This window comes from Neolamprologus multifasciatus, chromosome 3, assembly GCF_963576455.1.
Source record: "Neolamprologus multifasciatus chromosome 3, fNeoMul1.2, whole genome shotgun sequence".
In the NCBI taxonomy this organism is placed as follows: domain Eukaryota; kingdom Metazoa; phylum Chordata; class Actinopteri; order Cichliformes; family Cichlidae; genus Neolamprologus; species Neolamprologus multifasciatus.
Genome location: NC_140441.1, coordinates 36,131,020 through 36,137,360, shown reverse-complemented (window position 1 = coordinate 36,137,360; position 6,341 = coordinate 36,131,020).

Sequence of the window (6,341 nt, the reverse complement as noted above, 5' to 3'; positions counted from 1 at the left end):
CTGCGTTACTGTGTTACTAAAACTGTGATTTTTTTGCGAGAATGTCTCATGACAGTGACATAAGCGAGTGCGACGTTCATGACAACAGCTGTATGCAGATCAACAATGGATCATATATCGAGTGCGGGAGAGAGTATGAGCATGCTGCGTTTAAAGCGTGGAAGTACTGACCTTACTTTGAGTTTGATTCCATAAAAAGTGACAAAAACATTAGTGTCTGTTGTGCGTGGGAAGAAAACTTCTTTTTACAGCGAAAAAAACCCCCCTAAACTTCCAAGCAAGCACCAGGAGTGCGCTACCACGTAATGGGAAATTCACAGAGAAACTTGCGGATTCTTCCACTGACCGCTGCAGCACACCTGCACCAGGGCAAACCTCCACCTACACCACTCCTGCTTTACAGGTGAAAATAGAGCAACAGGACCGCTAGTCTTTGACTTTATTTATTTTCTGCTGTGTTTTACTTGCATCTATTTGAAAGAGTGAGTGTAAACACAGCAGAAAATAAATAAAATCAAAGACTAGCGGTCCTGTTGCTCTATTTTCACCTGTAAAGCAGGAGTGGGGAAGGTGGAGGTTTACCCTGGTGCAGGTGCACTGTAAAATCTAATTAGTTCACAGAACGCAAAAAATCTATGTAAACTCGTTGCCTCAAAAAAATTGAGTAACGTTTTACTTAAGATGATTAAGCTAGGGCAACTTACTCATTTTGAGTACACTGTACGGCCTTGTTAGTTCCCAGAACTCAGAAAAATTAAGGAAACTCGTTGCCTCAAAAAAACTAAGTAAAGCATACTTAAGATGACTGTTAGGGCAACTTATTCATTGCAAGTCTGCAGTATTAAGAATAACTTGATTTGTTGTTCTGTCACAAGTGCAGTCTCTGATTTAAACAACACATTTATTTTTTATTCCAACACATGAGCTGGAATGTTGTAATATTTTAAGGATGGCTTGTTTCCAGCCCAGGCATTACTGCCTGAATGACTGTCATGGATCGAGGTGATCCAAATGTAGGTGCAGAAGAAAGTCTTTAACTTCCCTTAAGTACAGTGGCAGTGGATGTGGGTTGGAGATGCAATGAGCTTGAACCTGCAGGCGACCAGTTTCACTGACCACACCATCTGTGACGGAGGACTCATCTCTCCTGTTGTCCTGCAAGCAAACAATCATATTTTTGGAACATGAACTTAATTGCTTTCTTAAAACATTTTTTCTGCATTTGGTATAAAACAGACTCCAATTTACACAATCTCAGGCTCCCTCCCCACCAGAGAGGTGACATTCAATGTCCCACTGTCAGTCTGGATAGCCCTGACCACCACTCAACATATAATAATGTCATGAAAGCATCATTTTAAAAAGGGCTATGCAAACATGGCCAATAACTTTCATTCTAATGATCTGCAAAATGATTTGGGCACAAAACAAATTTTGCTGTTAGAAAACTTGCAGACTTCACTATATACAGTGTAGACCCTCTAAACTGAGTTTGGGGGATGTGATCTTTCAAGAAATGCAGAAATGTTGTTTGTTTACTTACACAGCATATCTTGTAGAATTAACTGCAGTTAGAAGTCTAATAACAGAAGACAGGAAAAGATCAGTAAAGAAACAACTTCCCCAAACCAAAGAACAAATAAAACAATAAGTAAAACAGGCTGATCTAAAGTATGATTAAAGTTCAGCCTGATTAATATAAATGTCACTGACAGTTGCTAATATATTGGAAAACCAAAATACTTACCACTGAGTTGATGTCTTTCTGTCCAACAGCAGGAGTGCTGGTCCCGAGCCTCAAAGACAGTAAGAAGCAAGCAGAGGGAGAAAAAGCAGAACATTTTTAGAAGCTGATTTGATCCTTAATGGCTGTGCAATCATAATAACTTACAACACAGAGGGTCAGTGTAGACCCCATACAGCCGAATTAGACTAACACATATAGTATTAAAAACACCATCTACTACTGTGTCTGAATGTGTAGTATTGGCACATTTTAGGCCTAAAGAGATATGTTTTGAAAAAAAGACCACCTAATTTAAATATAATCATTGCATGCTTGTTAAAAGTTAACTTCCAATATATAAAGTTTCTAAGATCTAACATTTGACAGGGTTTATATGTAACATAATGTTTCTTATGATTCAACTGTGTAATTTAACTTAATTCTTTAGAAGGACAAGCTATATTACTTTATTCTCAGTTATAAAGCCAACCTAGATGTTAAGCATTTAACAGGCCACTTATCTGGATTATAGCTTTCACAGCAAAACTTGTTTTTAAACACGTTTTAACAAAACAAATACTATTGTTAATATTATTATTTAGAATGTAATTCAACAGAAAAGTCGGTTAAATATAAAAGCAGTTTGCTTATGTTGTTAAATAAAGGCTAGATTTGACATTAATAGATGCCACAGATGTTCAAAAGCTGCCACAAAGCATGAAAAAAAATAGACGTCTCCGAAAAGGTCAGAGCATTTTTGCAAATATGTGATGTCTTGATAAATTGAGCAGATATTTGAACTTTACACAGCTACATTTTCGCCTGAAAATATCTTAAAAGTTTATTTTGTGACCCAGAAAATGTAATATTTAAAGGTTTTTTAGCTGCGCTCCTCCGCCATTGCCGTGCTTACAAGTAGGCACAGGCTCCGACAACCGCAGCCGACAAATGCGATCCTCCTTTTCCCCAGACTACCCTTTCTGGGTCACCAAATAAACTTTTAAGATATTTTCAGGCGAGAATGTAGCTGTGCACTGCTCAGATATGTACTTAATTGAACCTTGCTTCGACGTTTTCGGAGAGCTCTGTTATCCACCAGCGCGATAGCTGACCGGGAGGACTAGGCTCAATAGAGCGGGTGAGCACAGCTAACTCCTGGCATGTCGTTTTCAACCCCCCTGCAGTCTTTTGCTACTTAGGTTAAACATGATATATATAGTTAGTTAGTTAGTTAGTTAGTTATGGCTATGGATTGAAAATACCCCCCACACCCCACCCCTAACGGTTGCACCTCCCGAAAACTTTTGTCTGGGCTCTTATCTTACTTTTTTATTTCAAACAATCAACAGAAAATTTCACAGACATATTTTTATAAGGTTTTTAAGGCTGTGGTGTTAATTTTTAAGTAACATGAACCAAGCGGCAGCAGCAACACTAGGCTAACACTAACTAGCTAGCAAGATTATAAACCTGGTGCTAAACTAAGAGAAGCCACAAAATCAGTTTGAATAAGAGTAAACATTTACTCACCAAGTCAGTGTATCAGGTAAAGATCCACGGCAATGACAATAATCTCTTGAGCTGAAGCTTCTCGAGGTTTGCTCAACATATTCCAGAAAAAATGCTGGCGCCATGAACCGTGCTAGGGAGGAGGACGGTAGTGACGTGGCATTTTCAAACCACATCTTTCATCCTTCCGCACTGAGAAGCAAAACTTCCAGCTTACTTAGCTTTTCTAAGTAAAGAAAATTCAAATAAATTGAGTTGATCAGCATTTTTGCATAAAAAGTACTGGTAACTTATTTAAATCAAGTTCTAATAACAAATTGATAAAAATTGAATTGTGCCTACTTAATATTTTTAATTAAACACAATATTACATTTTACAGTGTGAGCCGCAGCGGTCAGTTGAAGAAACCGCGAGTTTCTCTGTGAATTTCCCATTACGTCGTAGCGCACTTGGTGCTTGCTCGGAAGTTTAGGGGGGTTTTTTGCTGTAAAGAGAAGTTTTCTTCCCACGCACAACGAACACTAATGTTTTTGTCACTTTTTATGGAATCAAACTCAAAGTAAGGTCAGTACTTCCACGCTTTAAACGCTGCATGCTCATACTCTCTCCCGCACTCGATATATGTTCCATTGTTGATGCACACAGCTTTTGCCACCAACGGCGCACTCGCATGTCTCCTCTTATGTGTGTTACTGGTCTGTCTGTGTTTCTCCCTAGTTGGTGTTCCCTGTGTAGCCCTGCTCTAAATCCCCTCGCACTTAAGGTTTGTTAGTGATGGTTCCTTGTTTATTGGTTTTCCCTGTGGAAGTTATCCTTAGTGTCCGTCCATGCTTACTTCGTCTCTGTTTATATCCTTACCTCACTAATAAAGCTAACTCGCATCACAGTCGTACCTACATTTTGCGTCCTCTCTCACGCCACACGGCTTGCCTCGCTAGCCATGACAGTACGGACCAGTCAAAATGGACCCAGCGACACTCGCCACATCAGAGGAGCTCTGGAAAGACACCAGTGATTCTGTGGCAAGACTGATCAATCTGTGGCTAGATCTTTCAGAGGGGGAGTTTCGTGGTGCTGTAGCAAGCCGGCTACAGCGACTGATTTCTGGCCTCCCCTGGCTACTTGGTTCACTCCACCCACTCGCACAGGATTTCCTCCTCAACATTCTCCATCTTCACCCCCCAGCTGCTTCCGGTTCCCTCCCCAGCCCGGCAGAGAATGTTCTGCCCGGTTCACCAGAGAAGTTGCGGCCCGGCCCACTGAATGTGGTGTTGCCCGGCCTGTCGGAGCCGTCTCCAAGGAGGAAGCGGCAGCAGCGCTGCAAGCACGTCACCCCACAGCCAGATCTCGGGAGTGAGTGAAAGGGACACTTGTTCTGTTTTTGCCTTTTCTGAGCCTATATTGAGTGTGAAAAACTGTAGTCACTCTGCTTCTTCCAAGCCTGGAGTTAAAATCACCAGGACTGTTAATTTAAAAACTGAGAATGTTAAGGACTTCTGTTGATCTGCATCTGCTCACTCAGAGCAGAGAGCTAATTTGACAAAGACTGTTTTCAATGAGCCTGCTCCTCTGTCGATCTGTGTTTCTACTTGGCCTTTAGCGCAACCTGCAGTTCTGTTACCTGGTCAGGTTGCAGATCAACCTTCTGTTCAATCATTAGCTCAGTCGCGTATTCGGCCACCATCATCAATTTCTTTGTGTCGGCCAGAGGACTCCACGCCTGCTGGTTCTTCTTCCTGTCAGCCAGAGGACTCTGTGCCTGCTGGTTTTTTGCTGCAAAACAAAAAACTGCCCTTTCGTGTTGGTGGAAAATGCATGTCGACCAATCAAAAATGATATGGCGACATGACATTTGGTTGTTTAGAAAGAGGGGGAAGCTTTAGAAGTGACGGCAAGAAAGGGAGAGAGAGAGAAAGACAGCAGAAAAAGAACCATTCGCACTCATGTAATCCACACATGGGGCAGCAGAGGACCACCAGTGTGTCTGCAACTGGCCTTGTGCTAGCCCATGTGTGGGCGACCTCTGGCAAACCAGATCTGGGCCGTCATTCTTTGCGGTATGTTGGCCACGTGTAAGCACATTGTGTGGGCCAGATCCAGGCCATACCAATTTTGCTATGTGGGTAAATACAATGTGGTGTATAAACAAATTGTGAGTGAAGAAGGTACACACTTAGCCTAGGCCTGTTGTGTTGGTTAAGGGTGAAGCCTGTATGCTATGTGTCTTCCCTCACTCAAGCACCTAATGAGTTTTGTGGTTTCTGGTGTGGAAGGGTGGGCTGTGTTTTTAGATAATATAGTGGTATATATCGCAACACCTGGCAAGATCATCTTAAGTCCATCTGTGCATTCCTTGATTGCATGTAAAATCTTACAGCGAACCTTGCCAAGTGTGAGTTTGCTAAGGCCACTTTGACTTACTTGGGTAAGGTGGCTGGACAGGGCCAGGTACATCCAGTAAGAGCTAAAGTGGACGCTACTGATCACTTCAATTCTCCCACTACTGAGAAAGAACTTATTATTGTGGGTTTTGTGAGAATTTCTCTGCAGTGGTTGCTCCTCTAAGTGACTCCTTAAGTCCCAAGGTTATGTTCCAATGGTCAGATCACATTCAGACAATCTTTGAGGATGTCAAGGCTATCCTTGCCTCTGCTCCAAGGCTTGAGAGACCCCATCTCAGAGATTCTTTCCAACTGAAGGTAGACGCTAGCAAAGTGGATGCTGGGGCAGTATTGTTGCATCAGGATGCAGCAGGTATTGAGCTACTTCTCCCACAAGTTTTATTCCTGCCAGTTTTGGAAAAGGAAACTCATGCTTCAATTCTGGCTTTGAAACATTTTGAAGTATATTTGGGTAGTGGTAGAGTCCTCTCGTGGCATAAGAATCCAACTAAGAGCTTGATAACATGGCTCGTATTTTTACAGCCTTACCATATGCACATCTGACACCTGAAGGCTTCGGAAAATGTGATGGCTGACGCTCTTTCTAGAACTTTATGTTCATCATAGTATGTCTTTTTTTTAGTTTAAGCAATTCCTGGTGTTTCCATGTTCCATTCTCTTAAATATGCTTCATAACTACCAAATTATTTCTAGGGATGTTGGT